This window comes from Magnolia sinica, chromosome 17, assembly GCF_029962835.1.
Source record: "Magnolia sinica isolate HGM2019 chromosome 17, MsV1, whole genome shotgun sequence".
Classification (NCBI taxonomy): Eukaryota; Viridiplantae; Streptophyta; class Magnoliopsida; order Magnoliales; family Magnoliaceae; genus Magnolia; species Magnolia sinica.
The window spans coordinates 10708730-10732373 of NC_080589.1; the positions used below are offsets into that span (position 1 = coordinate 10708730).

General features: G+C 41.2%; 1 long non-coding RNA gene and 1 pseudogene across 1 annotated transcript; both read left to right on the forward strand.

Moving 5' to 3' along the window:
• The first annotated feature begins 1681 nt into the window (after positions 1–1681).
• LOC131231838 (uncharacterized) overlaps positions 1682–23644 on the forward strand; it is a 71110-nt pseudogene continuing 49147 nt past the window's right edge.
• LOC131231554 (uncharacterized) lies at positions 5662–11664 on the forward strand. The gene is made up of 2 exons (XR_009164432.1): positions 5662–6099; positions 11342–11664. It is a non-coding gene; the product is annotated as an uncharacterized LOC131231554 (long non-coding RNA).

Here is a 23644-nt window from a genome sequence, read left to right on the forward strand (position 1 = left end):
ATCCCATGAAACTCCAAGGGATAAATTTTTACTTGATCTAAAATTCTAGTGGGCCATCGAAAAGAGAAATGTCAATCAAGGGAGGAAACTGTTTTCATTTTTCATGGCCCACCAAAGTTTTGGATCAAAGTAAAAAATTGGACCCGGGGGTTTCACGAGGTGCTGCTTCACATGGACCATTCATATTTTGGAGTCACATTAATCTGATGAGTTCTCAAAAAAGTTTCATGCGAAGCTGCGCAGCTGAGCATTCCCATATATATATATATATATAGAGAGAGAGAGAGAGAGAGAGAGAGAGAGAGAGAGAGAGAGTCAATAATGTTTTCGTGCCAACAGTAATCATCTCCCGCCACCATCTCTTCCTGACCCTCCTGCCAAATCCCAACACCTGAAAACCGATCCGAATTTCAACCGTATGATGGACATCGGGAAGGAGAATGATAGGGAGAAAAAACTCCTATCTAGCATTGAATCCTGTAGGATTGCGCTGTACCACCGAAAACCCCCACAATCCAGCGACCAAATTCCTCGCAATCCGGGGGATTTTCTCACCAGCCGCAAATCCATTGCCCATCCAAACATATGGCTATTTTGACGCTGTGGGATTCGAGTACCCTATCCTATATAATATGGGCTACTCCAACGCACACTGCCCGTCCAAACACGCCCTTAGTAAAAATCTAAGTGGCCTCAAGAACAGGTTGGATGGAAATTAACCATTACGGTGGACTGTGGGAAGATTTCAACAGCGGGTGTCAGTATCACCGCTGCTTCATTTGATGCGGTCAAGTTGAGCCTTAGAACTGCCTCAGTTTTTGGGCTCCTGCCCTAAAATGATATGGAAAAAATGGATGAACGGTGTAAATAAAACCCATACATGACGGTAACCCCTGTCCATTCCTAGATAGGGAAAGGTGGTATAGTATCCAATCCGCGTCCGTTGGTCACAGCCCAAGAGTCAGATTTTTTAAACTATATTCGTCTACACTTTTCTGTTGGAATAAGATTGTATGTTTTTAAAATTTGGCCGTCCACTAAATGTCCGCCACTCACCTGATAGCTGACAAAATAAATTGGCTTTATCCATTTAATCTGTTGAGAGCGGATTAGGTGCTGCCCGAGTAACACGTTAGTGGGTGTTACCCTGGCCATGAGGCCCACCTTGATGAATGTGTTCTATATCTATGCCGTTCATCCTTTTTGAAAGATCATTTTAGGAGGTGGTCAAAAAAATTAAGTATATCCAAATCTCAGATGGATCACACCATTAAAAACAGTGGTGATTGAATGCCCACCATTAAAAACTAACTAGGGCCCACTGAAATTTTTATTTACCATCCAACCTATGGATAAGGTAAAACATAACGGGATGAAGGGAAAATACAAGGATCAGATTGATCCAAAATTTTTAACAACCACAATAAGTTTTTAATGGTCAATGGACACATTTTCTAATGGTGTGTTCCACCTGAGGTTAGAATCTGCTTAAGTTTTGGGATCAAGCCTTCAAATGCGACGGAAAAACAGATGGACAGCGTGGATATTCAATAAATTTATCAAGGTCGGCTCCAAACGGTCAGGCTAACACCTAAACAGATGGAAGAATGCAAGTTCAAAATATTTTTTTAGTGCCTGCGTATTATCAATCACACTGCCCGAGTATTAAAGTTTTCCTTTCCAATAATTGAAAAGGTCATCTGCGACTCCTGAAAGAAGTAAAGAGCGGTAGATAACAAGAGTACATGAAAGAGGAGGAAGACTAACAACAGAAGCTGTACACGGATGTTGGGTGTATCTTCTCTATTTCTCCTTCTTCTTCCAACTTTATCAGAAGTTGGGTTTTCCCAAAATACCCCTAAACTTAGCAGAGATGACTTCCCACCAGGCTTTCTTTTGGGTGCTGGAACCTCAGCTTATCAGGTCTCTCTCTCTCTCTCTCCCTCAGCTTATCAGGTCTCTCTCTCTCTCTCTCTCTCTCTCTCTCTCTCAAAAGGGTAATTTGGTCATAATAATTTAATTTTTAATGACCAAATTGCCCTTGTGTTGGAACGTTTGATGTAGGTTGAAGGTGCAGTAGCTGAGGATGGAAGGACTCCGAGTATTTGGGACAGTTTCACTCATGCAGGTCTGTGCGAGTTCCTACAGTACACGTGACAGTATGATGTGTCAATCGAAACCGTCCATCTGCTGGGCCTCACTATGGATGGAAAATGATTCAAGATACGCATAGATCTGATGATCCTATCTGTCAGAACAGTGGCTTTTAAAGAGACGATAGGGAAGAAATTGTTGTGAGTGGTCAGTGTGAGTGATCAGAAAAGTACATAGTTGACGGTTGTGATCGTATGATTAGTGTAATTTTGTGGTTATCCATGAGTTGCCCCACTAGATGGACGGACCTGATTGTCACATCGTCCTGCCACGTGTTCTGTAGAGAGATGGCTCTACCGTATTGTTGTTCTTCTTCCGGATCTTCAGTAACATCTTTCGTCACATACGACCGGATGTATGTGAGTCTCCACATGCTCGAGCTTCTTTTGGGCCCATCGTGAAATTTATGTGGAATCCAAACCGTGCATCAGGTTGTAAACCTCATTTTAACGTAATTCCAATAATGAGGCCGATAAAATACTCAGGTGGGCCACACCACAGGAAATAATGTAAAGTCACGCCTAGAACCTCTCGCGTGGTGTGTCCAGCTGAGTTATGGAATGGCCAATTTCTTATCGTGACGGAGAGCGTTAGATGAATCGATTGGATGGTGTATACACGTTGGGTCCCACCCACAATCTGGAAATATCAATGGACAGCCTTTTGGCCGGAAGCACTGTATAATTATCAACTGTGTTAAATACATGCAGCACGTATGTGATGATCTGGACCATACATCCTGTGATCTACACCGCTGATTGACCACTGATCGCAGATTTCTCTGATTGGACGATCTTAAACGTCTAACAAATGGAATATTTCTCAATGAATGGGATCTGTTGATGGTTTTCGTTTTTTGTTATTATTATTATTATTATTTTTTGTGTTCGTTTGTAAACTACCAATTTAAGAGCAAGGATTGCCCTAACATTCTGATTATCTGATCACCACCGACTGCTTATTGAAAATACCTATTGAACGTACGGTCTCGATCCAGTGCCACGATTGTAGAAATAATCGACGGATATGCACGTTATACAGCATCTTTAGCGGACCACCGTAAATGGACCATGCCAAAAAATCTACTGGATTGGATCCACCAACCCTGGGCATTTGTTCAGTTGAATGTGGACCGTTGCTGTATTTATCTTGTTGACCGTCTGTTTACAGATCACAAATTGAAAGGTTAGGATTGTTCTATCAGGGAGATTTTCTGGGGCATGCCCCATCCACAGTTGGGTCCAACACACCAATGGTCTCGATCACTGAACCATGGGCCCCACATTTACAAATTCTTCCTTTTTCTCTATTTGCTGAGACGAAATCCAAAATACGTGAAATTTGCAGGGAAAATGCTGGACCAGAGCAACGCAGATGTATCTGCAGACCAATACCACAAATATAAGGTACATCCACTGGAATAAAACATTTATAAATAATATAGTGTATATTCACCGTACAATGGGCCATGTATCTGGTGGACCATGAGGATGAGCACGGCTCAAAAATTGCAATAAAAAATTGCACGGATTGGATCATCCAAACTCATGGATTGGTCTAGCCTACCAATGGACGGTCAAGAAAGCAATGTGAATAAATGGTCTATATCACTAGTAATAATCCTGATGGGACCCACTTTTCCTTAACGTATGCCATTGATCTTGTTGTCCCCGTAATGGGTATTGAAAGTTATAGTGTACTGATAGAGGTGGGCATCGAGTCGAGTCAGACTGAGTTGGGGCTGATTCGACCCGGTCTGGTTTTGAAATAGGCCTAACCCGAACTCGACCCGACTCAGTACCAAGTCCGCAATACCTGACCCGATCCAAGTCCGAGTCTGGCCTAGACTAATCTAGACCAAGTCCGACCCGGTCACAAGTACCGAGTCAGGTCGAGTCGGTACTGGGTTGGGTCAGGTGCAACGGCTGAAATCACAACTCGAACCTATATTCACTTGACGGAATTGCAGCCCCTCCATCAGTTACAAGACATTTCGGATCTCCATGTTTTTATTTATTTATTTATTTTATTTTAATATATATGTAAGAGTCGAGATGAGGATTGAGTCGAGTCAGTACCGAGTTGAATTTCTGGTCGAGTCGAGTTACTGGGTGACTCTAACTTGATTCTGTTTGTGTTTGGATTGGATGAAGTCAACTCGGTTCAGATCAACTCACCCACTTGGTCGGATGAAGACGGATCTAAACGAGTTTGCCAAGTCGAGTCATCCCGTGCCCAGCTCTAAGTGTGCATGTAGGGTTTTTTTTTTTTTCTTAGGTCGAATTTTGTGACCCTATTTCTTTCAATCTTGACCTTCCGCGAAGTTGTCCACCATCTGTTCAACGTTATTACGGTACCTTTGCTAGGGTCGCGTGAGTATACATAAGTGTTTGAATTCCAGTGGACCCACTTTCTAGTGACCCACGATACCATCAAATTCGTTACCGATCATTGGTTTAGATTCTCAAACATTAGCCAAAATACAATGGAAACAACCTAATAATAACAATATTCCTACTTAGAAAACCTGATATTTTATAATGATTAGTTAAATAAAATAGCTTTGGAAGGCATGGATTCCCTGGAAGAGGCCAGCTTGCCGAGCAAATTATTCTTAAGAGTGTTTTGTGTGGAGCCCATCATGGTGTGTTTATGGCATCAAACCTACCCATCAAGAATCCCCAGCATGATAGTTGATAGTTGGATGCCCAAAAATTGGGCCAATCCAGTCATCATGTGGGCCACCACATGAATTTGGACGATTTGGAATGGTTGTCCATTATTACTTTCTTTTACCATGTGGCCCAAAAATCAAAGATGAAAGAATTGCTTATATCTCTATTGAAAATAACACTAAATTTATACAAGGGAAATGGCTTAAAAAATTACAATTAATTTCAAGTTAATATATTTCTAATCAAATTTAACAAAAGAAGAAAGAAATACAAGAAACACAAAATCTTTCCTAAGATATTTCAAACGAATTTTATTTTATTTTTTTCTGCATAAATTTACATGAGCAAAATCTCAATGAAGGGTAAGATTTATAGGTGCAATTTAGCCGAATGCTGAAAAAATATGATATTTAAAAACATAGTAGTCCTTAAAAATTTATTCTAGCTTTTTATTAGTAAAGATACCTAGATAATGTGGCCTCCATGTAGATGGCCTACTTTTGCATATATAAATACATGTGTGTCTATATATATATGTGTGTGTGGTGAGAGAGAGACTCTAATCTCTTCATTGAAAGCCCTTCAGGAAGATGTCAAGCTCATGAGTGATATCGGCCTGGATGTCTATAGACTTTCCATCTCATGGTCAAGGCTCCTCCCAAGTATGTATGCTATGGCATTTCTTTTTCTTGCTCGCGTACCATATTGATTGAAGTTTTTCCATCTAATGTGATTGGTGGTTCGTTTGATGTAGATGGGAGAGGAGTTGTTAATCCTAAAGGGATCCAATATTACAATAATCTCATCAATGAACTAATTAGTCATGGTATTCTTCTTCTTAATCCCATTAGCAAACTATCAACACGTCTCAAGGCTTAACATATTTAGAGCTTGCATATTTTGTAAATTACCATAATAATTGAAAGAAAAAATGTCATCATTACGATTTTATTAATAGCAAAGTAGAATTATTGGCTAAATACAATTGTTGAAAGAATTTTTAATCGTTATACTTTTTATGGCATTATTGTGAAAATCTCAAATGCAAATAACATCATCAATATATTTTAATGATAATTTAGCATTAAAGTAATATAATGTCATCATTAAGATTGTAGCACCGATGAACCAAATATGAGAATCAGATATCAAATACAAACGTTGTTAGGAGAAATGCAAAGTAATTTATAATCATTGCACATTTCATTTTAGTTATTGTAATAAGTAGTGAAACATACCTAACATGTTTGTAGGAATTTGGAGCTGAGAGGTTGTCACGCCCCAAACTTGGAAACCGGGCTCACAAAATTTTCGATTGCCGAATTTAGTGCTGACAACCTCCGTAGTACCCCATTCTCGACTCCCAGCGTTCATACGCCAGATTCCGATCCTGTGATCCTACAAGAAGGATTTTTTTTTTAACATGAATTTATTTCATAAGAAGCATAACTATAAGTATACCCAAATCATAAAGGCAACATCATCATCACATAATCACTAATTTAAACATTTGAATACAATGCTGATAGGGAAATACATATGTCAAAATCAAAGCTCCGGTAAACCACTGTATGCATCATGCTCAACGCTGCTGCAACCTAACGCCACCTGCATGTATCTATCGTGCATAAGCTTATAGAAAGCTTAGTGGGTGGTGAAAGTATGTGCATAAGGTAAGTACTAAGTAAGCAATATCAGAGAAATCAGAGTATGCAAAAATACTGACAAGCTCATAAATCATACAATATTATAAATACTGGCAAGTTCATAAATCATGCGATATCAGAGTAATGTGAAAATATACTGATAGGCCCATAAATACCATCAACATTATCCAAGTTATGCAATGTAGAAATATAATAAAAACAATATCATATAATGATGAAGCAATGTAGATCGGATATGCAATGCGAAGACAGCAAGTCAAATATCAGATGCCGATGATGCAATGCAATATGCAAATCTTGATGAGTCCACGAATACCGTCAGTCGTATCTAGGCCGTATAAATGCATAAACATAGTAACCCAGAATGTCATATGTTGGGAATGTAAGGCGAGATGCGGTGCTAATGGAATGACCATGCTGGAGTGTGAAGTTGGGATGATAGTACGTAGTATCACAGGCTATGAGGTCTATCACAAGGGACTTCTATCCAAACCAGTCTCATACCTAAATTTAGATAGTCAGACTTAATGTGATAAACTCCTGATCTCAGGTTAGTCGCGTGCCCCAACCGAAATCCTGACCATTGCGAAGGTACACATAACAAATAGTTGCGCACCACCAGCCCGAGTGGATAGTGAATGAATGAATGAATGAGTATGCAACTCATGCTCAATAAGTCCACATATCAGTACGGTTCCTCTCTAGGATCATCATCGGGGTCTAGTACACTTCAAATGGCACTGCCCCTCTCCCAGCAGCATAGTCTAAGTGAGCGTAAGAAATCTCACTATCTGCCTGGCCAATAGTCTACCAATACCTATTCGGCACGTCGATAACGAACCCATTCACAAGCTGGTCAAACTCAGCCTAGTAATGCCCCCTACCCTAGGGTGGGTAAAGCCACACTCCCTCCCAACTGACCACGACACAGTGGGAGACGCGACCTCCTGGTATTCGGCACTCGGATGCTCATGTATCCACTTAGTCTCAACATTGAGGTGTCCTCTGGTACCAAGAGGGTTTATGAATTTTCACCCAGGGCCATCTATAGAAGCTCGATGCTAGAAAAAATTTTCGATGTCCCGTATAGCCATCCACGATAAGCCTGTGGAGGCGACGGCCCTGATGTTGCTAGGGCGTATAGTAATTATAATGCAAGATGCATGAGTCATACAATCTAGTCATTCTTCAATCCTGCATATATTGTGCGCTTGTGTAAGATAACCTCCACCTATCAGAGAGTCTCATAACAACATACTCAATGATATATGTAATGATCAACCATATCTCATAATAAATATGCAGATGATGCGTATGAGCATATATTATGATGCTATGCTGTCACATACTCATAATCAGTATCAATAACCGGCATCGATAATCAACCTCGACAATGTGGATATTTAACGAACATTGCCCCCAAGGAATAGCCCACATAGAGCCTAACATATAGCGGACCCATGACGTCACATAAGGGCCAAATATACAACACCATGGGCCTCACTCAAGAGCTTAATACACATCACGATGGGCCTTTCACATGGGCCTAACATACATCACAATGGGCTCCATCGCCTGACCCTCAAATGCACCACAATGGGCCTCATCACATAGACCTCACATACATTACGTATGCCTCAAATGCATTAAGCCGAGGCCGAATGCTCATCAGAATGGGCCTCAAATATGGGCCATATATACATCACAATGGGCCTTGGCAATCGGCCTCGATATCCAGCCTCGACAATCGAAGTCGGCCTCAATAATCAGAATTAGCCTCAATAATCGGGATCGGTAATTGACAATCGGAATCGGCCTCGACCCCGATAATCGAAATTAGTAATCGGCAATCGGAAGCAGCCTCGACCCCAATAATTGAAATCGGTAATCGGCAATCGGAATCGGCCTCGACCTCGATAATCGAAATCGGTAATTGGAAATCGGAATTGGCCTCAACCCCAATAATCGAAATCGGTAATCAGCAATCGGAATCAGCCTTGACCCCGATAGTCGAAATCGGTAATCAACCTTGGTGTAAGGCAGGGTTCATAGATGGACGGCCGATAATGGGTCGAGCAATATCAATGGGGCCTAATCGTTTGGGTTAACCCACTAGAGAATGATGAGGACGAGCCTAATAAGACCTAAGGGAATGTCACAACGTGGATGTTCAACCATCATTGCCAAATAATGTGGCCATTTAACCAACATTGCTCCTAAGGAGTAACCCACATAAATATTATCACATACATCACAGTGGGCCGCAATACAGGGATCTTATATATATCAAATGGGCCGCACTATATGGGCCTCATATACATCAAAATGGGCCGTATCACATGGTCCGCATCAATGGGCCAATATACATTAAGTGGGCCGCATCAACGGGCCTCATATACAACAAGTGGGCCGCACCAATGGGCCCCATATCATCAAATGGGCTACATCATATGGGCCGCATCAAGTGGGCCGTATCAATAGGCCGCACCAATGGGCCTCATATACATCAAGTGGACCGCATCATATGATCTGCACCAATGGGCCTCATATACATCAAGTGGGCCGCATCATATGGGCCACACCAATGCGCCACAAGTATATCAAAGTGGGCCTCGCGAATGGGCCACAAAAAATACATCAAGGTGGGTCAGACTGATGGAAGCTTGGATTACATCTAAAATCGTGTATGTGCATCACTGTACCCTACCATTCCATGGGGCACATGGCCCACTAACGATGATCAGCACTATCCAAACATTGTCTATGTAATTCAGTGACATCCAAACACTTCCCATGTAAACTAGCACCATCCAAACATTATCCATGTAAATCGGTACTGTCCAAACGTTGTCCAGCATCATCCAAACATTATGGACGGTGTGGATATGGAACATACGTCGAGGTGAGGTCCACAGCACCATCTAAACATTGTCCAGCACCATCCAGACGTTCTGGACGACGTGGTTGAAACAATTACATTACCGGTGGTGTCCACCGTCCAAATCATTGGATGGTGGAGATAAGACACAAATATCAGCTGGCCCACCAGAAATTGGATCTACTTGATTTTGGATGGTGTGGATCATCACACGTGCTTTAACAGGTGGGTCCCATGTCAGTTGGATGAACGGTGTGGAATTAAAACACATATATCATAGCTGGCCCATGATTTGGACAGCCAGGTGTAGCACATATACAAACAAGGTGGGCCCCACCCCTCACACGTGAGGCACGTGTGGGATGGGCCCACAATTGCCAAACAGATGGACAGCATGGAGAACATAAACATCAGCTGTGGGTTCCACCGTCTAGAGCTGCTGGACGGTGCATGATAAAGCTCATACATCAAGGTGGTCCCACACCTCCTGTCCAGATGGACGGCGAGGGATGAAACATACATCATGGTGCCCCTCACAGCACTGTCCAGATGGACGGTGCAAATCAAACCCATACCACATGATCGGACGCACAGAACTTACTGTGCTATTACAGCAGCTGCCACGTGTGGGGTCCACAAAGATGGACGGCCTGGAGTAAAACACATGCATCTGGGTGGTGCTTGCAAAGGCTTCAACCGTGGACGTCATCATCTCTCCTAGTTCCTTCTGTGTGGTCCACCTAAGGTCTAGATCTTCTTACCCAGGCCATAAAATGATCTTGAGAGATAGATGGACGGTGTAGATATGATATATATATATATATATATATATATACCTCATGATAGAGGCCCACAACCCGTGCTGACGTCCATCCCAGTAGGTGGGATTCCCACCGTCCAGATATCTGGATGATGTAGATTTAAATATAAATGGTGGTGGGTCCACGTATGGACGGCTGTCCACCTGAGATTTGAATCTGTTTTATAGTCTGGATGGCGTGATATACTTCACACCATCGAGGTGGGTCCCACGTCCAGACCCTGATGGACGGCACATGGATGAATTACATGCCTCATGTGGGACCCACAGAACCTGCTGACGTCAATACATCAGCAAGGTGCTGCCGGCCGTCCATCCAACATATGCACGAGGTGGGTCTCATCAGATGGACGGTATTGATAATACCTCAAGGTGGGTCCACATGGTGGCCCACCACAGCACTGGATCAACTGATATTTGTGTTTTTCTTTCATCCAGGCCTGTCCAAATGGACAGGCAGCAAGGTGGGGTCCAACATGTGGACGGTTCGAATCAGGTGGGCCACACTCCATCATAAAAGGGAAAGAGAGAGGGAGAGAGACGGTATAGATGAGGGATGCCACCACTATGGGCCCCTCATAGATCACATCATATACATCAAAGTGGGTCCCATCATAAGTTGGCCCTACATCAAGATCATGATCTAGAATTACGAACACCCACCTTGAGATCTTTTCTTCCTTCTTTCGCCAATGCATGATAGAGTCCCAGAGACAACTTCAATAGTTGAGATGGGCTTAGGATGGTAGGGATGGGAGATAGGAAGGTGGGCTACACCTAGCTCTCATGGTGCTTGGAAATGCTTCGGACATTGGCTACTCTTGAGAGTTGCTTGAGTGAAAAGAGAATGAGAGAGAGAGAGAGAGAGGTGATGGGAGAGAGGGATGGTGAGTGAGTGATGGGTGATGGGGAGAGTTGACTTTAGGGATGGGTAGTTGTACTTGGGGATGGGTGAGTGATGGGGTGTGATATGTACTTGATTGATAGGATTGATGATATTGATGTGATGGATTCTCTTGTAATTAGCAACGCGCGGCGTTTTTCCTCGAACTGAACGCCGATAACAGATCGCGGATCGCCGGAATTCGACTGGGAGGACCGCAGAAGCCTACGAAATAGTACGAGTAAGGATACGAGTCTTACAGAGGTAATTCATGCTATGCAAATGGACTGGCCCAATTAGCAAATGAATTCATAGGGTAGGAGACATGTATGAAAACAATTCATGATTTAAAGACAATTTAAGAGAGAATACAAAATATAGAAATAGAGAACTTTTATAAAGTCCTTTGGTAATGCGAAATTGTCAAATCAAATAGTAATTCTATTATTTCATTATAAGTGTTGCTTTGATCATGAAAATATTAAAAGATCAATGGTCAAACAATGAAAAGAATCTCTCCTAACTTTAGAAATCTACATTTAACAACTTTTTTTCTTTTAGGGTATGTTTGAAGTCATGGATTTTAGGAGAATAGAAAAGAAAATGCAATGAATTTCCGCCACTTGAGGAAAGTAACATGTTCAAAAATGTAGATTGCATTTGATTTAAAAGAAAACTCATGTGAAATTTCATATTCATTAGATAATCATTATCTCATTTTTTTATACCAAAAAAAAAGTAAAAAAGCTTAACAATGACTATTTAGAATTTGTTGTATTTGATGTCTTAAATTGAGTCAGATATATGGTTTGTCGATGCCATTGACAGCTTGTTCGATGTCAGCTTCGATGACATCGAACAGTTCTCGATCCCATCGATGTTTTCTAGATTTTCTTCAGTTGGTCACTGGACTAACTGGGCACTTTTTTGATGTCATCGAGAATTTTTGAAAAATCATGTTTTGTCTCTGGACAGTTGAAGTGTTAGTTCAATGTCATCTATGAGTGTTCGATAGCATCGACAAATTAGTTTTGATGCTATCGACAAGTCTTCGATAACATCGACAGATTTTGCGCAGATTTCATGCAAAACTGTAAATTTGCGGGATTTGTTTTCGATTTCGTTTGAGATTCTTTCCTAGGGTTTCTAAGGGTTGTAGCAAGGGTGAGATTCGGGGTTGTTCGAATTGGATAAGCTTTCTCTTTGTAATTTCTACTTTCATAGCGATCATCTGTCTTTTTGTGCCATGGTTTTTTCCCGAAAGTGTTTTTCCACGTTAAAATCATTTTGTTCTCTTTGTGTTTGCTTGATGCTATTGGATTGCTATCCTAAATTCATCTTTGTGTGCTTCCGCGATCCCCCAACAGAATTTATTTTTGTCTGCAAATCAAATAGCAAACAAATGTCAAAACAATGAAAACTATTTTCTTTATCCATCACAGCCATGACTTCAAACAAGATCTTAATGTTTTACTCATTTTCTATTGTCTGAGAAAAATCTAGAAAAAAGGAAATGGATTTCCCCCCTTTTCAGTTTCTCAAACAAAGAAACTGTTACATGGAGAAAATTTGTATTCGTTGTCCAGTCCACCTAAACCAACCAAACAAGAAAGCTTGCTGACCATCCACATTCAACACACACGTGCGCCTATCTAAGTAGTTGATTGGATCTTTGGATTGAGCTATATACATTGAGGTGCCCACCTGATGTACGGATAGGATGTCCCATGTAGTCTCCTTGTTGGTATTAAATTAAAACTCCTACATTTTTTCCTTCCATCTAATTATTTCCTGTTGGATGAAACAGACATTCAACCACATGTTACCATCTATCACTTGGATCTCCCTCAAATACTTGAAGATGAATATGGAGGATGGCTAAGCCCAAAAATAGTGTAAGTTCGATAGTTTTACTGATTTCTATGCTTACACGTGCAAACATGGCACATGTGCACAACATCTGATCTATCCATTAGGTGGCCACCCTCACGTAGATTAACAGGAACAAAAGACACACCACTACGCTTATCAGGTTAGCCACGTGATCATGTCGAATATGGACTGTTGGTAAGCCTTTTTTGGTGGGGGTCAACCTGATGCATGGCTTGGATGTCTCAGATTTGTGCCATGCTGGCACTAGGAAGAACAGTAATAGTCTTACTTGGCATTGATTTCAATCAGGGAAGATTTCACGGCCTATGCAGATGTTTGCTTTAGAGAATTTGGTGACAGGGTGGCCTACTGGACCACCCTCAATGAACCCAACATCAATGCGGCTGCAGCCTACGACATGACACTGTTCGCACCTGGGCGATGCTCCTATCCCTTCGGCTCCAACTGCACGGCTGGCAACTCTACCGTGGAGCCGTACATCGCGGGCCACCATGCCTTGCTGGCACATGCATCAGCTGCCATGTTGTACAGAGAAAAATATCAGGTGAGTTCTTTCAATCTATGACTTCCAAAGAAAAATACTATTGTTTGGGGTGGTTAGGATCGTTCCGTACCGTAAGCGTGGTTTTGGCATGGTGGCTCATTCGTAGTGGGCCGACATGATGGATGGTATTGATTGATGTTTTTGTTTACACGCATTTTCCACGCCTTGATGTGGATGAATTAAACGGCGTTAGTGTTGACACCATGTGACTGCAACTGATGTGAAATATACTCCCATGTGAGGGTATCGTCGTTTGCGCGTGATATTTCATCATAAATGCGATGGCGTGGACTCTATACCTCCTTTTAGGAGAATGAATTAGCACAAGCCACTTGGCTATATTAACCATGCCTATTAATGAAGCAATGTGTTCAGCATGTCTATCATAGACCCATCGAGAGAACAATTCTATCACAAATTTACTTATGATATTCTCAATGAGGTTATTTCTCATGATTTTTTATTTTTTATTTTTTAAATTGAAGATTTTCCTAGAGACGTTAAGGGAGATTGTGGCATTTGAGAAAATTTTGAATATTTGAATATTTGAATATCAAATTGATATTCAAGCGAACCCAACCCCTTCATCCTCGTGGGGTACACCCAACCAAAAATGAGAATTGTAATGTAGTACAAAATCTTCATAACTAATTACATGTTCCTTTATAAGAGTGGGCCAAGATATGATCATAGTGGCTTAAATAGGAATGGCCCAATATGGTTTGCATTGGGTCCAATGTCTCTCTAATCTGATGATGGTACCCATTTGAATAAAGGCATGCAAAAATGGTGTTAAGATAGCCTACCATCCAGTTTGCATGCCCTTAATTTTATGGTTTTGATTATTCGATCATACATATTTATAGGCTATGTCCAATGGACAGTCAACCCCAAAAGAATTTGAACCACAATAGTGTTGAAAAGTATCAGTGGTAGATGGGCCTCACACTTATCTCTCCCAACTAGAGGTGTGAAGAAAAGATGAAAACAACAAGTTGTCCACACATCCAACCTACCAAGTAGGAAGGGAAAGAGATGAAAGCATATGAAGAAGTGACGCAGGGATGAATGTGATGAGGTCGATCACAATCTTCCTCAAGGATAACTACTCCAAATCCATGGAGCTTCTCTGGACTCCTCACATACACTTTTTGAATCCATGAAGAAAAAAACAATAAAAATATAAATAAATTCTATAAAATTCATAATTTGATTGATGAATGAAATAAACGAGTTCACAACTCTTTAAATAGGGATACTAAGCAATGGAAGAAATTTTAGAATCAAACTACAACGAAAACTCTTAAAATTCGCAACTTACTATTTATATACGGTCATGATGTCTACTAGTGTGCAAGGTTTTTGGCCAAAAATAGTAAGTGTCCTATTTAGCTTCACCATGTTATTCTCCTAATTATTCTAAGAACTTTTCATATTGGGCGCAACTCATAAAGCCTAATTGATGAAGAGTTATAATCAAACTAAAATTTACTATTTATAGTAAAAATGGAATTAAAATAGGAAAACGATCGTTGATCTGATGGTATTTCACAAATTCAGCTTGCGTAACCCAGCATAGCAGGATTGGGTGGCTAAAGTAGCTCGTCCTACCCCAAAATCATATATGGTACATTGAATAACTCATTTCAAATTGCGAGATATGCCCGATTTAAGGTTTGACAGTATGGATCACTTTTGTCATCAACCGGGCCTTTTCTGACCCATCTTGGCTATGAGAGAGAGAGAGAGAGAGACTAACCTTACAATTAGGGCATCACATTTAACTCTCTTATTAAATATTAATCTAAAGAAGGAGAATGCGCATAAATCCCAAGTCCAGAAATAAAAAAAAAGATTCTAGCCCACAAATAAAAAAAAAAGATTCTAGCTCACATGGGCTAATAAAGAAAACTTTTAACACTCCCACTCAAGCCCAGTTTGTTACAAATGATTATACCCTATGCATGTGATAAACCCCTTGGTGAATTTATCAGCCAATTGATCCTTGGCAAATACTTGTTACTAATTGAATTGTTTTGTATGAGATTTTTTTTTTTTTTTTTAATGAAGTGATAATCGACTTCAATGTGCTGTGTTTGTTCATGCCAATTGAGCTTTGGTACATACATGTTCACCGTGAGTCGAGTCGCAACTCGGCCAAGTTGGCTGAGTCACCTTCTATTCTCAATGCTAACTCATGGTGCCAAACCAGATCGAACTCAACTGAGTCAACTCAGACCCACTAGAAAGTGGGAGAGACTTCTAATCCGAATCACTTTGCAGGCCCACCAAAAAGGATGCATAGGCATCAATGTATACAGCTTCTGGTGCATCCCTTTTACAAACTCCACGGCAGACGTTGAAGCAACCCAAAGAGCCCTTGATTTCTTTAATGGCTGGTATGTATATACAACTAAAACAATGCACACATACATACATGCACGATTACAGGTGTACATCGATGCCTACACAAAGTGTGTTTGCGGACCACGGAAGCATACAAAGATGAATCATGCCAAGTAATCCTATAGCAACAATCAAACACAATCACAATTACCCCAAATTTAATGTGGAAAAATTCTTTCGAAAAAAAAAACCATGGCACAGCGCAACAGATATCACTATGAAAGCGGAAATTACAGGAGCTAAGAAAATGACAATTGAAGACGTGGTTGAGATTGTTGATAGATGTCTTAAATTTGTAATTTGATATGCCTATCAATGACACTTCGATGCTATTGAGAATACTTCGATGCTATTGAAGTGTTGCTCGATGTCATTTGAAAATTTCAAATTTTCTCAAGATGGTCGTTAGACACTTTGGTGTCCTGCTCAATGCTGCTATCATAATGATATCTTTCGCTTTGTACCATTGTTTTGTAAAAAAAGATTTTTTCATGTTAAATTCTAAATCTTAGTAATTGTGCTTGATTGTTGATATCGGATTACTCGGCTTGGTTAATCTCCGTGTGCTTCCGCGGTCGCCCAATAGGATATGTGTATATGCATGCACACCGTCTACAGTTAGCTCTATGATAAGCTCATCCAACCGTAGGTTCGTCCGACCGGTGGTGTTTGGAGACTATCCGAAGGTCATGAAGAAGAATGCAGCATCAAGGATCCCAGCTTTCACCAAATCCGAATCAGAACGATTGAAGGGCTCCATCGACTTCCTGGGTGTGAACCATTACATAACGGCCTACATACAAGACGACTCCAACGGCTCAAAGAACAACGTTCGAGACTACTTCGCGGACATGTTTATCAAATTAAGCTGTACGGTTCTCAGAAGAGTGATATTGAACGTTCATCTTCGTGGGCCATGATCATGAATGTTTCCTAGCTTATTGAAGCTGGCCAGCTGACGAGTGAAGGAGTTGGATCTTTTGAATGGAGGAATATTCATGGTGTGACCCACCTGATGAACGGACCGGATCTTGCACACGCATGTTGTGTTAGCACGTGTGAAGCGCATGTGTTTGGTGTGTGCAATGTACTGCTGCAAATGGCATTTCTCGTGCTTCCCGTGGAATCCTTTTTGCTAGAGAAACAAGTAATGATCACATACGCTCCAAGGCGTCGCAATTTCTTGTGGGGCCCACCATCATGTTTGAGTAACATCCAACCCGTCCAGCTCCTCATGCACGTTAGGACTTGATTCCAATATCTAACCAAATCCGTTACTCAGGTGGGCCATCCAACCCAGTCATCAGGTGTACCCCACCAGGATGAAGGGACACACCTAAACTCTAGCCATTAGAGGCCCGTTATTGAATACACAGGCTTTAGGAGTGAATGCACATTGCTCCCCGTGGTGTGTCCCACCTGAGTTTTGGATCCAGATGATTCTTGGTATGTACGGTCAAGAAGAGGTTCTGTAGCAGATTCACGCTTTGGATTCTATGTACACATCACAGGTGGGCCCCACACAGTTGGAATGCTTCCATGCATTGGAACGATATGTGATCGTCACCTGAGAGAAATTCAATAAAGAGAAGCTGATTGATGTTTCCAACTCTCATCAACCGCTGATACTGTCTTGCAGTGTCCAAAGACGAGACGCCCAGTGGTCAGGTAAGATCTAAACCGTTGGTCACTTTAGTTTTAATTTTGGCCGTTGAACATTACTAACAAAGATTGGAGACAGATCTCACCGTTGAATTTGCCCGCCGTTCCATCAGGCCTTCAGGGCTTGCTAGAATACTACAAAACCGACTACGGCAATCCTCCAATCTATATCCAAGAAAATGGTAAATCTATTTTCACTTCACAAAACTCATATGATGTTTCGCCAAGGTGGGCCCTCCCTACCGAAATAAACCTGATGGGCCCAGGCCCATATTTGATTATATAAAGGACCACCCTGACTAATTTCCAACACAATAAATAAACGGCCTAGAAGACACCAACCTGGCCCACTGGGGAGCTTTTTCTCCGTTGATCTTATTGCCTATACACATTATCAGGTTTTGGTGGGCCATCTAATGAGACGCTGAACGACACGGCTAGGATTGAGTACGTAACCGGATACCTTAATGCGGTCGCAAGCGCGATCAGGTATGGCCCATCTAACTCAGGTACATTTTTTTGTCCACTTAAAAAGAAAACATTATTATCTAATACAAAAATGTGGGTCCCATGCAGGAACGGATCAAACACCAAAGGATACTTTTTGTGGTCATTCTTAGATGTTTTTGAATTGTTGGGCGGATATACAAAGAGGTATGGCCTTTATCATGTGGACTTTGAAGATAAGGCCCGAACAAGACGGCCCAAGATCTCGGCCCATTGGTATGCTGATTTACTCAAGGAAAGCAAGGTAATGGACATAGAGATCCCCAGCCATCAAGCAATGGCCCACCATGGGTTTCCCGCTCAGCTCGCCTGAGTCGACTCGGCCTTAGTTGGACTTGATCTGGTTCATACAACGATTCACCAAGATATATTACTACGTATGTCACCAAACCCCTTACCTTTTCTGTCTTGGGATCGTCTACTTGCAGCAAATATGCGGATTTCACGTTTTTCTTCATTGTGATTGGTTCACATTATCATTGATATTGTCAACACCGCTGCATTAAATGGAGTGTATCACATTGCAACAAACAAGAAATTCTTGTTTGTGGCGATCAAAAGATCCGGACTCACATGTGGAAATAGAGTTCGGATCCTCTGCTTGTCAAAATTTTCCTGGTTGTTGCAATGGACGAGGATTGTGTCCTAACCCTGCCCGAACGGTAAGGGTCCCTTTGATTTTCCATAATACATGTAAATCGTGGGTCCGTTTGATTTTTCATAATACATGTAAATCGTGGTGAATAAGTAATTATTACTTTTTTACCGGGTTTGAAAACGTGAGAGTAATTTCACCTCAAAAATCGATACAAAAGTGTTGACTAAAATTTGTGGACCTCGCTATAATGTATATGATATATCCACACCATCCATCTATTTTATTAGAACATTTTGGAGCATGAGCTGAAAAATGAGGTAGATCCAATACTCAAATGGCCCACATGAAAGGAAACAATGGCCTTAATTTGTCCACCGTTGAAAGTTTTTTTCCTTCACTAGGCCCACATTGAGGTTTTTTCATCATCAAACCCATTCATAGGGTCACACAGACATGGATAGGAGGAAAACAAAAATATCAACTTGAGTTGAAACTCTTAAGGACCCCAAGAAGTTTTTAATGGTAGGCGTTCGGTTCCCATTGTTTCATGTGTTGTGGTCCACCTGAGCTTTGGATCTGCCTCATTTTTATATTACGCCCTAATTTCAGCTGGCATAACAAAATGAGCGGTGTGGATAAGTCACATACATCACGATGGCCCCACATTGATTTCTTAAATTTCTTAATTTAAGTGTGTGAACGCCTCCCCCCACGTGCGCGCACGAGCGTGGCAGTGCCCTCACTTTGTTGGCTTTTGTATTAATTTTGCTACTGTGGGCGATGGGTGCTATTGACTCAGGTGTAAAAATACATTTGATTTGGAGTCGCTACTAGCCAAATGAATCATAAAATCTACAGCCGGTTAGGAATCGTCGAATCGCTTCCGAGTTAGGCAATCTCACGATTTTTCAACTCAAGTGACTCCCACGGTTGGTCTACGGCCGTAGATTCCAACTAAGGGCATCGGTGACGTAAAAGCAAGGGTTTAAGAACCCTTTTCTGCTCGCACAATGTGCGGTCTCTACTTTACAAGATTTGCATTTTTGAGGGATTTAATGAAATTTCGGCAATTTATACTTCGTCAAGCTTCACATAACCCAAGTGGACTGGGCAGGCAAAGATTTAAAAAAAAAAAAGTTATCTAGCCTTACATCACAGAGCCAAGTGACCCTGGGTAGGCAAATAAACTAAAAGCAGTAAATAAGATATAATGCTAACTAGCCTTACTTCACAGTATTTAAGATCCTGGGCAGACAGAGATAAAATATATATTTTTTTAAAAGGTTATTCAGTCTTACATCACAGAGCCAGGTGGCCCCTAGGTTAGCAAATAAAGTAAAAACAGTTAATAGAAATAAACGCTAACTAGCCTTACTTCCCAGGATTTAAGGTCCTGGGCAGGCAAATAAAGTGAAAAATGGAAGATGAAGAATGATGCAGAATAAAATGTGGAAGTGATTAATGCAATAGAAATGTGTGAAGTGGAATGCAAATTAAATAAAAATTGACAAATTCTTAGCTTTTTTTTATTCCTTTGATAGCCATTTTTGTCTCCTGTATTGGGTAGCATGTTGGCACGATGGAAATTTTTACGGTACTTTGGGGAGCACCTCTAGGCAAACTCCAACCTTCAGACACTCTGTATTTTTCTATCTCTCTTCTACTCTCTATTTTCTCTCTCTTTCCTTTGATTTTTCCTCTATCTCTGTCTCTGTCTTTGTCCCTCTTGTGTGGCTCGGGTGCCTTATATAGGCATCGGGCCCCTGTCACGGACGACCCATGCATAGGGTTGCGTTGTGGGCGCCCGCCCTAGCTTGTGGGCCCTGCATGGTATGATGCATATGTGTGTGTGTGTGTGTCTGTGTGTGTGTGTGTGTGTGTGTGTGTGTGTGTGTGGGTGTGCGTGTGGAAAAAGGTACTTTGCGCTCGACCTCATGATAAGCTCCCGTGAGGTCGAGCTGTGTGGGCCCCACCGTGATGCGTGTTAACCATCAACACTGTGCATTTGATAGGTCCCCTTTAAATTATGGGATACCCTAAAAATCAGCCGTATACGGAACTCAAGTGGGCCATACCATCTAAAATCATGTGAAGACACCGTTAAAACATATAAAAGCACTTGGTGGGGTCCACCTGAAATTTAAATGCATCTGAAACTTGGTCTGAACCCTCATCCAAGTGGGACACACATAATGGATGGGCTGGATTTGCAAACCACATCTCGGTGGGCCCAAAAAATGATTATGAATGTTTTAATGGTGCACAGCCCCTCCCCACTTCTGTATGTGGTGTGGCCCACACAAGTCACGGATTGACTTGATTTTTGAGACCTAGGCCCACGATGGAATGGTGCATCTAACTAATGGGGTAGATGTTCGAAACGCATCACGGTGGGGCCCACATAGCTCGACCTCATGGGACGGTCTTGTGAGGTCGAGCGCATAGTACCTTTTCCATATATATATATATATATATATATATATATATATATATATATATATATATATATATATAATCATGTGAAGACACCATTAAAACGTTCATAACCATTTTTTGGGCCCACCGAGATGTGGTTTACAAATCCAGCCCATCCATTATGTGTGTCCCACTTGGATGAGGGTTCAGACCAAGTTTTAGACGCATGCAAATTTCAGGTGGGCCCCACCAAGTGCTTTTATATGTTTTAATAGTGTCTTCACATGATTTTAGATGGTATGGCGCACCTGAGTTCCCTATACGGATGATTTTTGGGATATCCCATAATTTAAAGGGGACCCATCAAATGCACGGTGTTGATGGTCAACACACATCATGATGGGGCCCACACAGCTAGACCTCACGAGAGCTTATCGTGAGGTCGAGCGCATATTATCTTGTCATTATTACCTTGTCTTTTTATTGCAAATGTTCAAACGCTCATATCTTCTTCGTTACTTGTCCGTTTTCGGTAATCTTTATCTTGTTGGAAAGGTAATCAGGTAAGATTTCCAACAAGACTAGGATCACTTCAATTGGACCTCATTTGATGTGCTAAAAATATGTCTATCTAATATAAAAAATTAGTTGTTTGCAATTTAACCAATGGTCTGCCTTTGATGAAATTATGATCATTGGAAACGTCGTCTAATAAGCTTTTCATTATAACTGAAATCATCTCAATCAGATTTCGTTTAACTAGTTTAAAGCGCAGCCAAAGTTTTTCGATATTGGTCAATTGGCAATGCATGGTTTTGATAAACGGGATGGATCTTCCTCATCATGACTCGGATTGGAGGAAATTTAAGTTTGTTAGGAAGATCATTTGTCCACCTTTCCAACGAATTATAAATCATCCTAATCGGCCATGATTTGCCTCTGATAATACCATGGTCATTTTATATATCAGGACGATCGTATTTTTCCTTGATTTCAAAGATATGACCTTTTAACCTCGACACAACGCTACCCGGAAAGACTGAATGATACAAAGAGTGATCCGTGGGTAGAGAGTATTCGTTTTATCCATTTTCGCCTGTCGGTTGCATCATATAGAGAGTTTCAAGGGTTTTAATGTTTGGACGCTCGGCCTTGACCAAATCGCTACTAGATTTGGTGTCAGCCAATCTGGTCCGTTGGTTATTTCCGGCGCGTGCTGAGTATGCTTCCACCGTGATCCATTTGAGTTTTCAATGATTTCCCAATCTACATGAGACAATTGATTGAAGTCAAGTTGAAGCTCAAAGAATGTCGTATCCTTGTTTTAGGTGGGGTGTCTACAGATGCCCCTCTTTGGCAGAGGTTGTGGGCAACTAAATGCCAAAACAAGTGGACACCCCACCTTCCATATGTAGACGTGGTATAGTCTATTCCTACCGAAGTGTTATCATCGAAAGACTCATCTGGTTAAAGAGTAATTTAGGTGTCTCATGAGGGTTGAGGAAAACGTTGTGATTTGTCCTTACGCATTTTATGGCTTTACAGGGCATCAAATCACAACCTTTTCACGTCGTGATTGACGATTTGCATCGATAGATGTTTGTAAGTATGAATTTTTGAGTGGTTAGTGCTCATTTTTCGCAGCCTTACGGGGATCCGCCTAACATGTTTGATTTTGAAGAGTAATTCTCGATGCCGTGTAATCCCCTAGGACTACCTATAAGATTAGTTGTTGTAATGGGCAGTTGCCTGTGCTTTTTGCGGCTTTACGGATCTCCCACATTACAATGTACTAGGCTAACAAGTGTCCCGGACTAGAGTCACCTTGAGTTATTTCTTCGCCATTCGATTTTTCGAGTCTGACACTATGGTTGTGATAGTTTCTCCCACGACTTAAAGTATGGTTACGCTAACTTGGATATATTCAATTCACATTCCGAGACGATCGGAGTGACACTAAAAGTTCAGTCTGATCGTCCCATGTTCCACTTTGATTTTTGAGAAAACCAAAGATTCAGATAAAACTAAAATCAATTATTGTTGTTGCGTTGGTACCCACCAGAGAGTATGGAGGTCTTCCAGTGCCTTGGATACCATGCGCGTCGTGTTTTTGATTTTTTTTTTTTTTGAAAGATTTTTTTTCAGACCATTTATTTTGGAAATATCCACTTGATCTCGTGGGGATGCGTCATCAGGCTGTTTTTATTTTGGCTTCTTTTTTTTAAAATAGGTCTGACCGATCACTTCCATCAGGGATTTCGATGATCCTTATTGAAGTCGGCTCTTATTGAAGCCCGTTCTCTACTCAGTGTACAACTCCAAGTGTGTTGTTCATGTTAGTGTATTGTTGAGGGAGCTTTGATTCCTATAAAGAAAGATAGAGAGCTTAATAGAACGATCGAAGAGTTTGATGCTAAGGGAGCAAAACTAACTTGAGTAGCCAGTAGAGGTTGTTGTCGGGCCGGGTGTTTTGAAGAAGCGACCATAACTTGATGATGCAACCTGTAAGAGTTTTTTTTTTTTTTTTAATGCATGTAAATAA